The sequence below is a fragment of the Vulpes lagopus genome, chromosome 3 (genome assembly GCF_018345385.1).
Source record: "Vulpes lagopus strain Blue_001 chromosome 3, ASM1834538v1, whole genome shotgun sequence".
NCBI classification, from domain to species: domain Eukaryota; kingdom Metazoa; phylum Chordata; class Mammalia; order Carnivora; family Canidae; genus Vulpes; species Vulpes lagopus.
The window spans coordinates 45,790,131-45,805,060 of NC_054826.1; the positions used below are offsets into that span (position 1 = coordinate 45,790,131).

At 35.5% G+C, this 14,930-nt stretch overlaps 1 protein-coding gene across 1 annotated transcript in view; it reads right to left on the bottom strand.

The window, feature by feature from the left end:
- Positions 1-14,930, bottom strand: part of SLIT3 (slit guidance ligand 3) — a 589,537-nt gene that overhangs the window by 521,064 nt on the left and 53,543 nt on the right. The gene's annotated exons all lie outside the window — the stretch shown is intronic.

Sequence of the window (14,930 nt, forward strand, 5' to 3'; positions counted from 1 at the left end):
TTTCCAAGAGAATAAAATCCAGGTTTTGAAGCACCTCTCAAAACAATTTATTCTTCTCCACTGACTAACCACTTTGGCCAGCAATCGTAAATTTATAGTATTTTATGCCAAAGCAAAACACTCTAATAACTTAATCAAACATTTAAAATCCAGCTCACAGCCATATAATATACAGAAGCAGTTCTCTCAGCCCTCTCGTTAAAGGTCAATTACCATTTTCATTCCAAACCTCCACATCTTGGAGAAGCCCAACACACACACACACACACACACACACACACACACACACACACACCCCAGGGACAGAGAGAGAGAGAGAGAGAGAGGGAGAGAGAGAGACATAAGCATTTTGAGATTCAAAACTTGGCTGACATATTCCCAGATTTAGAGCAGTTCTACTTGTTACACTTTGAAAGGAGAAAACTGATCTTTCAGATATTTCTCTACTTCTAACAAAACAGCATAATATAAAGAGAATAAAACAAATGAACCTAACGTATTAATTCTTTTGATCATCATTTACTGGATACATATTTTTCTGACAATGCCCTTACTCTTTATCAGATAGAAAAATACTATTAAGCCTGTTTTCCAAATGAGAAAACATGCTTAGGCAATTTTTAATGGGAAAACAAGAACAGGAAGCCAAGTTGGTATGTATTTGGTGTAGGGTCTTTGGAAACAAATCAAAAAGTAAAACTGCAGTCCTTTTGGTCAAGTAAATTGCTTTTTTCTTTATCCGTCACTCTTAGCCTGTGATGATGATGAAGGGAAGGAGAGCCGGGGAGAATGCCTCAGTACACTGAATGATAATTGTGCCAGTCACTGCGTGAAGCCCTTCCCATGGGTCATCTCATGAGAGCCATGAAGTGAGTTAGTGGAATCCTGCCACATGTGCATTTGACTCACAGGTGAACCCACATATAGGCATTCAGCAAAAATTAAAAGAATAGAAGAAGGTGAGAAATACAAGGTACAAAAGGTCCTACCAACCATTCTTTTCAATGAACCTGTGCTCCCAAATGACTTGGATGAGAGATGAGAGCCTGCCCCTCCCTTAATCTCAGTCCTGATGTGCTGCTCACCATGAGCATTTTGTTGATAGGGATTCCAGTGGTTAATGGTGTTTTTCAGTATAAAACAGTCCCTACATGTCTTGTTTATGGCAGATAGAATTGTCAATAATTTGAATACTTTCCATTTTTATCTTTCACACCAACTTTAGAAACAAGCCCCTGGGTAAAAGTCAACGAAGCCTGGTTGGCTCAGTCAATGGAGGGCTCAACTCTTAATCTCAGGGTCATGAGTTTAAGCCCCACACTGGGAGTGGAGCCTACTTTAAAAAATAATAATAATTAATAAATAATAAAAATTTTAAAAATAAAAATAAAGGCAACTCTACTCAATAATGATTATCCTCGTTTAATAATGGCACTCAAAAGCTACTGAGAAACTTGCACAAGGTCTCTTGGCTGGTAAGAGAAATGGGAAGATTTAACCTGGTTTAAATCCAAGTCTATCCTAACTTTGAGTCCATGTTCTTTTTTTTTTCCACTGTGGGTTTTTTTTTTTTTACTTAAAATCAATTTATTTAACATATAGTGTATTATTATTCAGAGGTAGAGTTTAGTGATTCATCAGTTGCATATAATACCCAGTGCTCATTACATCAAGTGCCCTCCTTAATGCTCATCACCCATTTACCCCATCTGCCCACCCACGTACCCTCTAACAACCCTCAGTTTGTTTCCTCTAGTTTATTGTTTGTCTCCGTCTCTAAAGATTATTTATTTGAGAGAGAGCATGAGAGACAGCATGAGCAGTGGGAGGGGTAGAGGGAGAAGCAGATACCCTGCTGAACAGGAAGCCCAATGCAGGACTAGATCTCAGGATGCTGGGATCATGACCTGAGCTGAAGGCAGATGCTTAACCAACTGAGCCACACAGCTGCCTAGTTTGTCCCCTTTCTGATTTCATCTGATTTTGCCTTTCCTAGCTTTCCCCTATATTCATCTGTTTTCTTAAATTTCACATATGAGTGAAATCATACAATATTTGTCTTTCTCTGACTAGCTTATTTCGTTTAGCATAATACCGTCTAGTTCCATCCATGTCATTGTAAATGGCAGGATTTCATTCTTTTTGATGGCTGAGTAGTATTCCATTGTGTGTGTGTGTGTGTGTATGAATACATATAAATATATATGTGATATTATATGTATCTCACATCTTCTTTAACCATTCACCTGTTGATGGACATCTGGGTTCTTTCCATTAGTTTGGCTACTATGGCCATTGCTGCTATAAACATTGGGGTACATATCCCCCTTCGAATCACTATGTTTGTATCCTTCGGATAAATACCTGGTAGAGTTTTTGCTGTGTCAAAGGGTAGCTCTATTTTTAACTTTTTGAGGAAACTCCATATTGTTTTCCAGAGTGGCTGTACCAGTTTGCAATCCCAACGGTGTAAGAGCATTCCCCTTTCTCCACATCCCTCGCCAACATCTGTTGTGTGCGGAGTTGTTAATTTTTGCCACTCTGACTGGTGTGAGGTGGTATCCCATTGTGGTTTTGATTTGTAGTTCTCTGATGCTGAGTGATATTAAGCATTTTTTCATGTGTCTGTTGGCCATTTGTATGTCTACTTTTTAAGTCCATGTCCTTAATCTTTAAATCCTTAGACTAAGTATCCACCACACATTCACTCCAACTAAACTGGCAGATCTAAGGGCCTGTAGAAACTTTTAGCTCTTGCTATTCTTGCTTCCATCCTGAATGACCCCAGATGTATTATTCTTTGCCAAACTGGTGGTCATGATTTGTGCTTCTATTTGATCTTCAAGCCTCTGTTCAAGTGATGCCTCCTGGGTAAAGCTTTTCCTGGTCTTACCAATAGAGGCGGTCTTCCTCTGTACTCTCAAGGGTTCACTATCTGCTGTGTTGAAAGGTTGTGTTTACATGTTTGTCCTCCTAAGTAGACTATAAGCAGCTTGAAGGCAAGGGTTCCACTGTATTTGTCTCAAAAACTCTAATACTGACATAATACATGGTGGCATAGCAGATGCTTAATAGATGTATAGATGTGTGTTATCTGAAATTGTCTGGAGATGGGTGAGCTGCTGTCGGGTGGAGTAAGAGAGGTAGTTGCTGGAAAAAGTTTGAAAATACCCCATTTAGAGGTTCTCCAGGAACACATAATCAATCTTTTTTTTTTTCTTTTCCCAGAGACTACAGTGAAATAAGCATTTACTACAAATCAGGCACTGTCCTAAATTCTTCACATGTATGCTTTTAGTTTTCACAACAACCCCAATAGGGCTGATATATATTTTACAGATGAGGCAGCTGAGGCTGAGAGAGACTCATTAATTTGTCCAAGGTCACAAAGCAAATAAGTGTGGGCCTGGACACTAGAACCCATGCTCCTTACTACTTCACTACACTTCCTTTATAATCCTGAGTCTTGTTCTCCAGGAAGATGGCCCTATCCTCCTACTCTTTGAAGTTATAGTTATAGTTGAGAGTTGAAGAGTTTAGGCTTAAGTCTCCCAACAACCTCTTCCTCATCTGCCTTGGATCTTCAATGTAGCCAAAGAGGAAAGGGCTTGGTGGGAGAGAATCAAGCAGAGCTGGCCTACACAAGCCTCTAGGCCTGTCTGATTCTTCACATGGTGGTGAACATTTTCTCCAGCTTTTATTTTTCCCCTAACATTTCCCTAGTTTTAAGGGTTCCCTTAACACTGTCTTGCAGTTCTTAAGGAACCAATGGAGAACATATTCCAAGACAGAAGTTATGTTTTTTTTAAAATAAGGAATAATAACATAAACCAATCAAAAATCTGTCAGCAGTGGTGTTTCTGGTGTTGGCAGCTATACACCCACACAGACACTGGGGTTTTTTTTCATGGATGGAGAGTAATTTAAGTGTAGACACCACAGGCGATAAATTGCACAAAGAAAACCCTGTCCATAATTCTGAGTTAATAACAATGGTCAGTGTTTGATGTTGATACAAATGAGGCCAAAGGAAGAAAAAGCCACATTCATGGGCTGTTGGGAGTGTCTGGCCTCTAAATGATTGGCTCAAGCAACATAACACATCTTAGTTCTGGTGGGACAAGCAGGGTTCTATCTTACCAGAAACAAAATAAGTCTTGCAATAATTTAAAAATATATATTTGCCACACATATGCATTTAAATATATAATCTAATTTACTTCACATCTAATTAAAGAGTAAATGGGAACTCTGGCTTAGAGCTAAGAACGCTATTGTGTTCTGCTCTTCGGAAAAACTGAGCTAACACCAAGGCAACTCAAACCCCTCAAACATTGCATGCTGCATTAACATTTCATAGAAGTCAAATTCCTCTCTAGCCTGTTTCCTTGTCTGTAAAATGAGGAAATTAGATAATACAATATCACAATCTCCTTCCAGTTCCTGACAGTTATGTTTTCTTTTCCTAGCACCTGAATTCAGAATAGTCCTGGATTTAAATCTCAGCATGGCAAGTTACTTTAATTTCAGAACTTCAGGATTTTTTTCTCTCTGAAAAGTACATAATAATTTTTAAAAAATACATTTAAAAAATTTTAGGAAAAGAATGTTGAAATATACAGAAAAATATGTATTTTGAAATTTGTAAGCCCACCACTTAGATTCAACAATTATTTTCATTTTGCTGTATTTGTTTTGCTCTGTGTTCTTTTTGAACTATTTACGTATGGAACCATAAAGTATAGAAATCAGGGAACTTGATCCCTAAACACTTCTGCATGCATCTCAAAAAAATTAAGAGGTTTTCCTACATAACTAGAGTACCATTATCACACTTAGCAGAATTAATAAACAATTTCCTGATATCATGTTCATGATATCTGATCCATGTTCAGATTTCCCCATTTGTCTCAAAATTTTATTTTATGCATTAGTTTCTTCAAATTAGGCTTCAATTAAGAGCCAGATTTTGGTGGTTGTATCTGTCTGTAAAGTCTCCTTTTAAAATAATTTTTTTAAATATAACATACACATAGAAAAAAGAACAAATCTAAATTTTATGGCTAGAAGCATTTTCACCTAGTTGAACAGATCCACAAAACCTCTACCCAGATCCAGAAACAGATGATGATACACCCCAGATACCCTTTAGTGCTCTCTTCTATTTACAGCCCTCTAATTGTAAATATTATCCTGGATTTTAATACCATAGATTAGTTGTATCTGTTTTGAAGATTATGTAAATGAAATCAGGTAACATATATTCTTTTATGTTTGGTTTTTATCACTCATTCTGTTTCTGAGATTTATCACATTGTTATCACATTGCAGATTTAACACATTGCAGTTTTTTGTTTTGTTTTGTTTCGTTTTGTCTTGGGGTAATTTCATTTTCCATTATGCTTTCCATTGTATGAAGAGACCACAAATTATTTTTTTCATGCTGCTGAGCATTTGGCCTGTTTCTACTTTAGAGCTATTACAAATAGTGCTCCTATGAACATTCTTGTGTAGGTCTTTTTATGGGAAGTATATCCAGGAGTAGAATTGCCGGGTCATGGGGTATGTGTATGTTCAGCTGGAGATGACACTGCCAGAGTTTTCCAGAGTAACTGCTTCAGTTTTCTTCCTCAGAGATTTGCACTATATATGTGATAGACTGTCTTTGACTTCTGTATCTATCACTTTCTCTTAAATCCTCTAAACCTCTATATTAACTTCTTATTGATTAAAAAAAATACCCATTTTCCATTTCTCTTAAAGCATTTATCTGCCCAAAAATTGTATCTAGATTAGTATGCTTGCATGTATTTTTGGTGTAAAACAATAAAAACATTTACTTTGCTTATGAATCTGTAATTCAAGTAGGGTTTGGTACAGTCAACTTTTTAAAAAATAAACTTTGCATAGTGGAATAGATTTAGATATACATAACAGTTGGGAAGACAGTACAGAGCAATCTCATACATCCCATGTCCAGTTTCCCCTATCATTACCATTTTATATTAGTATAGTATATTTGCCACAATTAAGCCAATATTGAGACATTATTATTAACTAAACTCAATACTTTATTCAGATTTCCTTAGTTTTTAACTATATCTTTTTTTTTTTTTTCTGTTTGAGGATACCATCCAGGATGCCACATTACATTTAGTCATCATGACTCCTTATGTTCCTTTTGGCTCTGACAGCTTCATTGGCTTTTCTTGTTTTTGATGACTTTGACAGTTTTGATGAGGACTGTTCAGATGTTTTAATGAATGTCCCTCATAATTCGTTTGATGTTTTTCTCATTAGAATGTAGTTATGGGTTTTGAGATGGACATCACAGATGTAAACTGCTATTTTCATTACATCATATCAAAGGTACATACTATCAACATGAGTTAGCACGTTGGATATTGACCTTGATCATCTGACTGAGGTAGTAGCATGTGTCATATTTCTCCACTGTGGAATTTCTATTCTCTGCCCTCCCCTTTTCATACAGTACTCTTTTGAAGGAAATCACCATGCAAAGCCTACATTTAAGGAGTAGAGAGTTATGCCCCACCTCCTTAGGAGCAGAAAATCTACATAAATCACTTAGAATTCTTCTACAGGGAAGATTTCTCCTCTCCCCATTCATTTATTTATCCAATCATTTATTTATGTCAGTGTGGACTCATGGACATTTTATACTTTGGATATAATCCAATACTGATTTGTTTATTTATAGCTGAAATTGTTTCAGCTTTGGCCATTAAGAGCTCTTTCAGTTTGCTCCTATGTCCTTTTAACATATTCCCTAATTATGGGTTTGGTTTTGTTTTGAGCATTTCCTTTCTGGCACAATCTATCTCATGCCCAGTCCTAGAATCATCCCATTTCTCTAAGAGCCTTAGCTCCTTTTACTGGAGAATGGTATTAGAAATCAAGATCTGGGTACTAGGTGTGCTCATTGCTATTGTGGGGTTATCACTTCTAGGCTCTCCGGCTAAGAGAGCAAGGAAATATTTGCTTATATACAAACCTATGTATATTTACATATCAATATATTTCTATGTATATATCCATCTATATGAAGTGAACATATCTATCTTAGGCTAAACATTTGTTCATACTGATGTCTGTAACCCTAATCCATTGCTACAAGGATCATTATAGTTTTCTTCATTGTCTCTTTGTAACCATCCATTTCAGCAGTAACAAACCTGTCTATACCATCCACCATCTGTTGTTCAATTCCAATACATATGTACAGTAAATGTTAACTCATATTCCTATGGGAAACAACTTTGTCAACCACAGTACAGTTTTTATGTGTGGTTCCTTTTGCATTTAGTCTCATAGATTCATTTCCAAATCTACTTAGGTCAGCACCTTTCCCCTATCACCTTCAAGAGATTGATTCATACATTCATCACAGTCTGTATTCCATCTTGGGATCCTCCAATTTTCTAAATAATTTTTAGAAATGTTCATGCATTAAGATTCACTCTGTATGCTATAAAATTCTATGGGCTTTGATCAATGCAAATGTCATATATTCACTATTTCAGTATCATACAGCATAATTTCACCATCTTAAGCCGCTCCTTTCCCATGGCTTCACCTATTCAACCCTTTATCCCCTCTTCTTCCCTAAATCCCTAACCACTAAACCACCTATAAGATCCAACTGTGTTAAGGTTTGCAAGAAACTGATGAGCTGTCATCTAAAGTGGGTATAGCATTTTGCATTCCCACCAGCAATAAGTGAGAGTTCCTGTTACTCTACGTTCTCACCAGCAATTAGTACTATCAGTCTTTAGTATTTTAGCCATTGTAATTAAAGGGGACAATGCTATTTCATTGTTGTTTATCTTGTATTATCCTAATAAGAAGTGATAGTGAGAAATCTCATATGCTTATTTTCCACCTATATATCTTATTTGCTGAAGTAGTTGTTAAAATCTTTTCTCCCATTTCTTTCTCTTTGTGGGGTAGGGGTGTTTTTCTATTGTTGAATTTTGAACGTTCTTTGTATATTTTGTATGCAAATCAGATATGCATTTTGCAAAACATTTTTTTAAATATTTTTAAATTTATTCATGAGAGACACAGGTGGGGCGGGGGGAGGGGGAGGTAGAGACATAGGCAGAGGGAAAAGTAGGCTCCCTGTAAGGAACCCAGTGCAGAACTCGATCCCAGACCCCGGGATCACACCCTGAGCCGAAGGCAGATGATCAACTGCTGAACCACCCAGGTGTCCTATTTTTCACAAAAATTTAATTCCAGTCTGTGACTTTTCTTTCTTCCTTAACAGTGACCTTTCTGGAGAAGTTTTTAATAAAGTTCAATTGAGAATTTTTTTTTCTTTTATGGATCATGCTTTTGCTGTTATGTTGAGAAACATTCCCAAAACCAAGGTCATGTATATTTTTTTCTCTTGTCTCTCCTAGAAATGTAATAGTTTTACATTTGGGTCTATGATTCACTTTGAATTAAATTCTGTGTAAGATGTAAGGTTTGTGCCTAGGTTCAATTTTTTATATATGAACATCCAATTGTCCCAGTATCAATTGTTTAAAAGACTTTTTTCTCCATTGAATCATCTTTGCACCTTTGTCAAAAGTCAGTTAACTATATTTGAATAGGTCTATTTCAGGTTTTTTAAATTCAGTTCTGTTAATTCATTTGTCTATTATTTCACCAATGCCATGCTGTCTTGATTACTGTAGCTTTATACCAGTTCCTGAAGTTGGATAGTGTGATTCTTCCAAGTTGATTCTTCAGAATTGACAATATTTATTTTAAAATTAGTTCTTTTATTTCAAAATTGATCCCTGAGTTCTTTGTCCCTCCTTTCATATTCTATTTTTCTCTAATTATCTAATTTCTGAGCTTTTAAAATTCAAATTTATGTTGTACTTTTATAGTTTATAAGTGTAGCTTTTATAGTTTAAATTTGTGTAGCTAGTTGTGAACTATTCTATTATAGTTTTCATCTGTTCTGTGGGTTCCTCTTTCTTGCATGCTTTCATTGTTTCTAGAAAGGTTATTATACTTCTTACTTATTTTTATTTTTTTTTTACGAAAAAACACTTTGTATGAGCTTCAACCATAATCTTTTTGGTTGCTTATTTCTTAAATGAAAGAAATTCTTGTAGTTTTATGAGAAAGGGGTAGGAAGTGATAGTTTTTTAATTCAAGAGTCTAGAGTTCATTCTTTTTTTTTTTTTTTTTCCATAAACTAATGAAAAACATGGCCTTGTATTTTCTAAGATCTAACTCTTCTGGTGATTTCTAAATCTTTGATCAAGAAGTTTTCTTTTCTACTATTGTTCCTGTTCTGATCAACTGTTCTCAGGAGTTTCTTATCAATGTTAGGCCTTTCTTTGAAAAAGAGCCTTGTTTTTGTTAGTTTGAATAATTTATAGGTTCCACAATACTCCAAGTACTATCAGTCATTATCACATCATGGTTCCTTTGTACTTACCATGAATTGGATCTAATCCAACTCCCTTCCATTTTTTGGTGCTTTTCTCAGGTTGGTCACTGTGTTTTCCAATGAGTACATATTGGTTATTTAAGCAATCTCCTGTTCTCAGAGTCATAAGAATTTTAGTTAGCTTCCCTCTGCTTTGTTCTACATAGATGAGATAGCACAACAGTCATGTAACCATCAGTTGTTTTTCCCTGTCTACTTTTATTGAGGGTGCAGGGGCTTACTAAGATACTGTGTCAACTAGTTTTATTGTAGATGTAGTGTATGTCTTTGGTTTTGCCATCCTAGTTGTTCAGTATTTTTTAATTGGGGACAGGATTTTCAAATATTAAGCCAACCTGGTCTTCCTTGAATAATCCAAATTTGGTTGTAATGTATCTTTTTCATGTACCACTAATTCACTTTACTAATATCTTGCTAGGCAATTCACATAAATATTCATGAAATATGTTGGTTTATATTTTTTCTTAAAAAGTTATTGGATTTTGCTATAAAAATTATATTGTTCAAATGACAAATATCTATTCTTTTTATAGAATGAATTTATGTTAAATTGATATTATTCTTTCCTTAAAATTTTGGTATGATTCAGTAGTGAAGCCATCTCAGCCTAGATTATTTTGGGCGGAATATTTTATTATTTTTTTAAGATTTTATTTATTTATTCATTAGAGACACACAGAGAGAGGGAGGCAGAGACACAGGCAGAAGGAGAAGCAGACTCCATGCAGGAAGCCCGATGTGGGACTCGATCCCGGGACTCCAGGATCATGCCCTGAGCCAAAGGCAGGCGCTCAACCACTGAGCCACCTAGGCATCCCATGGTGAATTAATTAATTAATTAATTTTTATTGGAGTTCAATTTGCTAACATATAGCATATCACCCTGTGCTCATCCTGTCAAGTGCCCCCCTCAGTGCCTGTCACCCAGTCACCCCAAGGAATATTTTTTTTTGCCCAAGGAATATTTTAATTAAAGATTTAATTTCTTTAATAGGACTATATAGATTTTCTATCCTTTCTTGCTTCAGTTTTCAATTACACTTAATCTTTAAAATCATTGAACTAAAGTTGTTCAAAATCTATTCTTATTATCCCTTTAATCTGTAAAATCCATCGATGTGTCCTCCCTTTTATCCCTCATGCTGGCAATTTGGTCTTCCCTTTTTTTTCTTTTTTTTCTTTTTTGTTTTCTGATCAGTCTTGCTAGTTTTTGTAATTTTATTGTGTCAAGAGTGAAAGTTTGGCTTTTCAATATTCTTAAAAATTATGTATATGCTTCTATTTCATATACTTCTGCTCTTACTGATTTCACTCCTACTTTTTTTTTCTAGCTTCTTAAAATGGGTACTTCCATCAAGATTTTATCCTTACTTCTTTTAAAATGTATGATAGCATACATACATCATAAATTGAATAATGTAATTTAAAGGGTATCCATTTTCCTCTAAGCATAGCTTTGGCTACAATCCATACATCGTGATATACTGTGTGTTTATTAACGTTCAGAAAATATATCTTCCAATTTCCCCTATGATATGTTCTTTGACTCAGATTTTATTTTGAAGTATATTACTCAATTTCCAAATATTTGAAATTTTCTAGTTACTGTTTTCTTATTGACTTCTTGAATATTTCTGCTGAGGCCAGAGAAAATACTCCATATGATTTCAACCTTTTCATATTTTTTTGAGACAATCTTTGTAAACCAGTGCTTGATAAAGATTTCACATGTAGTTGAAAAAAAAATGTTCAATCTACATTTTTCGATTGCAGTGTTTTCTAAGAATCAATTAGGTCAGGTTTGCAAACTCTGTCATATTGTTCCATATTGTTACTAATATTATAATAGGCCATCTTGTTACTAATGATTATATATGCTTATCCAATTAATTACAAGAATGAATCTTAACTATGAATGTAAATTTGTCTATAAAAATTATATTGTTCAAATGACAAATATCTATTCTTTTTATAGAATGAATTTATGTCAATATTTGCTTTACGTATTGTCAATATTTGCTTCATGTATTGTCAGGCTATGTTTTTAGACAGATACAAATACAAATTCTCATATTTTTCTGGTGTATTTAATCCTTTATCATTTTGAAATAGCCCTCTTTATCTCCAATAACGTTATTTTTTTTAAAAAGTCTATTTTAAGTAATATTAATAAATCCACACCATCCTTCTTTTGGTTAGTATTTTCATGATATCTTTTCTATCCTTTTATTTTTTTTCTCTATCTTCTTGTTTAATGTTTGTCTTTATAAAAAGCATATAATTATTGTTGATTTTTATCCACGGTCTTTTAGGTAGAGGATTAATCCATTTATATACACAATAATTATGATATTTTTGTGTTTAAGATAATCACCTTACTATTTGTTTTCTCTTTGTTTCATTTGTTCTAAATTCCTTTTCCTTTTCTTTTATTCCTTATTTGAATTAACTATATTTTTCTTTGAATCATTCTCCATCCTTTCTCCCTCTATTAGGTTATTATATTTTTTAAACTGTTCTTTTTAGAAGCTATCCTACAGATTGCAACATGCATCCTTGATTTAATAAGGCAATAAGCAGTAGTGCTGTTATCATTTCTGGGATAATTCAAAGATCTTAGAACATTTAAACTCCATTGACCCTCCCAAATTTTGCTACTGTTCCTATCTTAAGCTTTTAATCTACAATAGTCAATTCCCATCTTTCCAGGACATTGATTTTTTGAAGAGACCAACACAGCTGTCTTGTAGAATGTTCCATCTATGGGATTTGAATATTCCTCTTGGTTTCATTTAATTTAGTACTCCATCCTGCCTACTTTGGTGAAACCAGAAGTGAGATGTAGCTAAATTAGATGTAGGGGAGACATATTTAGCAACAATACTTTATAGTCAATGCTTTGAATTTTATATTGCCACATCAGGGGCACAGGATTTCTAACCTCATAATATTGTTGTATGGATTAAACAGATGGCATATGTCAAGTGTCTATGATGCTATCTGATACATAATAGGTAAGAAGCAGAGCTTCACACCCTCAGTGCTGTTAAAGGTTTGGACCAGATAATTTTCTGTTGTAGGAGCTGTCCTGTGTGTTAGAGGCTGTTTAGCAGCATTCCTGACCTCTACCCATTATATACCAGTAACACACTCTAGTTGTGACAGCCAAAAATATCCCCAGACATTACCAAATGTCCTCTGGGTGGGGGTGGGGAGGAATTGGTCTCAGTTCAGAACCACTAGTATAGAACAAAACTCCAACTATTTGATAAGTATTTACTATCATGCCTTGTGTAAAGCTTTGAGATTAAGACTTCATGAAACATTTCTGATTTCAACATACTCATGGTTTGGTTAGAGACAATCAGGCAAATAGGGACTTAACAGATGGTATGATAAGTGCTGTGATAAGGACAATCATTGTTGTATGTTAGGAGAGGCACCTGACTCAGTCTGCAGCAGAGGCCCTTTTATGGAAGAATGTAGAACTCTGATTTGAGAACTAAAGGACAGAATTCTCTCCCCTTTCCCATTAAGGCTCAAGAGATCAAACCAATAAATACCATCCATAATGAAAATCAATACTCCATGAATGAATTATCAAAACCCATATAATTTCCAGGCTGTATTTCAGAGTATGATAGATAAAGATGAATCTACTACCAAATATAGAGACACAAGTAAGGTAAGTCAGGAGTGAGAGCTACAGATGGCACAATCAGCCATCTATTTCTTTAGTTGTTAACAGCAAATATGTTTTATTTTCCCATTCTATAGCTCTCAGTCTGTTTGGGGACAGACTGGATAACCAACACCGGATTAATACATCAGAATAATGTCGCATATACCTTCTCTTGTTGACATTGGAAAGCCTTAACTAAGGGGGCCCATCCAACTGTGCATACTGTCCAGCCACCTATACTTTCACTCTACTTCCCATTCAGGTACTGCAACTTTAGATCAGTTGCAGTATAAGTAAGAAACTGGTTAGCTATTCCCTAATTCTGTTTCCTCTATTTACTGGGCATTTGGCTTGATTATCCTTCCCAGCCTCTTCTGCAATTTACTGTGGCCATGTGAATAATTTCTAATCTAAGGTATGTAATTGTGGAAGTCATATGTACAATTTCCAGGTCCCAGCCATAAAAGCCTCCCATGTACAATTCTTCACACTGTTTTCCCTTCCAGTGGCTTGATTCAGATACACACTGGTACCTTGGAAGCCACAGTTTAAAGATGGCAGAGTCAAGGAGTGAAAAGACCCTGTGTTCCTGAGTCTCTCCTTGGAGGAGAGAGACCCAGCAACCAAGAATGCCCTTACTGGGTTTGATACGAATAAGAAATAAACTTCTACTGTGTTAAGCTGTGAGATTTGAGAGTTTATCTAGTCCAGCAGCTAGCCTCCTAATACACAAAGTAGAGAAACAGCCAGGTTTCCCTGCAGTTGTAAGCCTCTCAGTCCTGTAGACATGCATGGTATTTCTGCTGCGTTCACCAAACCAGAGAAAAGTGCCTTTTGCCAGCATATTTCACTGATATTCCCTGGAGTTAAGTGGGTATGTGAGAGGCCATTTGCAGGGCCATTGCTAAAGATCACACTTCATCTAATGTCCAGAGCACAGAAGTATGAAAGGGTGTGGGCTTTGATGTCAGACAGATGTGGCTTTGAATTTTGGCTCCTCCCCCCTCCCCCCCCCCCCCACCTCTCTGACAATTCTTTGGCTTCATCTCCCTGGGACTCTGTTTCTTCATCTGCAAAATGAGGTTAATAACACCTCATAGGAATTTCATGGGGATAAAATAACAGATAGCTTATAAAACATCGGCATACTTCCTAGTATCCCCAAGATACTCAATTATCAATTAGTTCCCTCCCAATAATCATGAAATGAATAAATTAGGAGTTTATTTACCCTTTTAATCAGAAGACTAAGCAAGAGGTGGCCTTTTCACAAAGGACTACATATTTACTCTTCCATAGAAATGTTTAATATCAAAAACAAAAAAGAAATGTTTAATATCTCATACAAAGGAACCAAGTTCAACAAATACTTTTATTTTTCCCTTGGTCTAAATAAGAATTTAAGCTTCAAGAAACTTAAGAATATAAGTGTAAATAGAGGCAGCATGTATTATTTTTAGAACTCTTTTCCTTTATAAGAAATAAATGTTACATTTTTAAATCAACCATAGAACATACATTGACCTTTGACCTAGATGGAGAACAACAAATGAGACAGTTCACACAAAGGAGGGGGAATACAGGGTTTTGCTAGATAATAACCGTGTCACCCCAGATGCAATGACTCCAGGGGAAAAGATGGCAGATCACAAAGCTAACATGTTGGTGGCAGGCCCTCCACCTTACCCAACTCTCATCTCTGTAGATGAGATTTGGCAACAGGACAGGATCCTACCAGGGAGGCTGGTGGAGCAGTGAACTGTTGCACCTCTG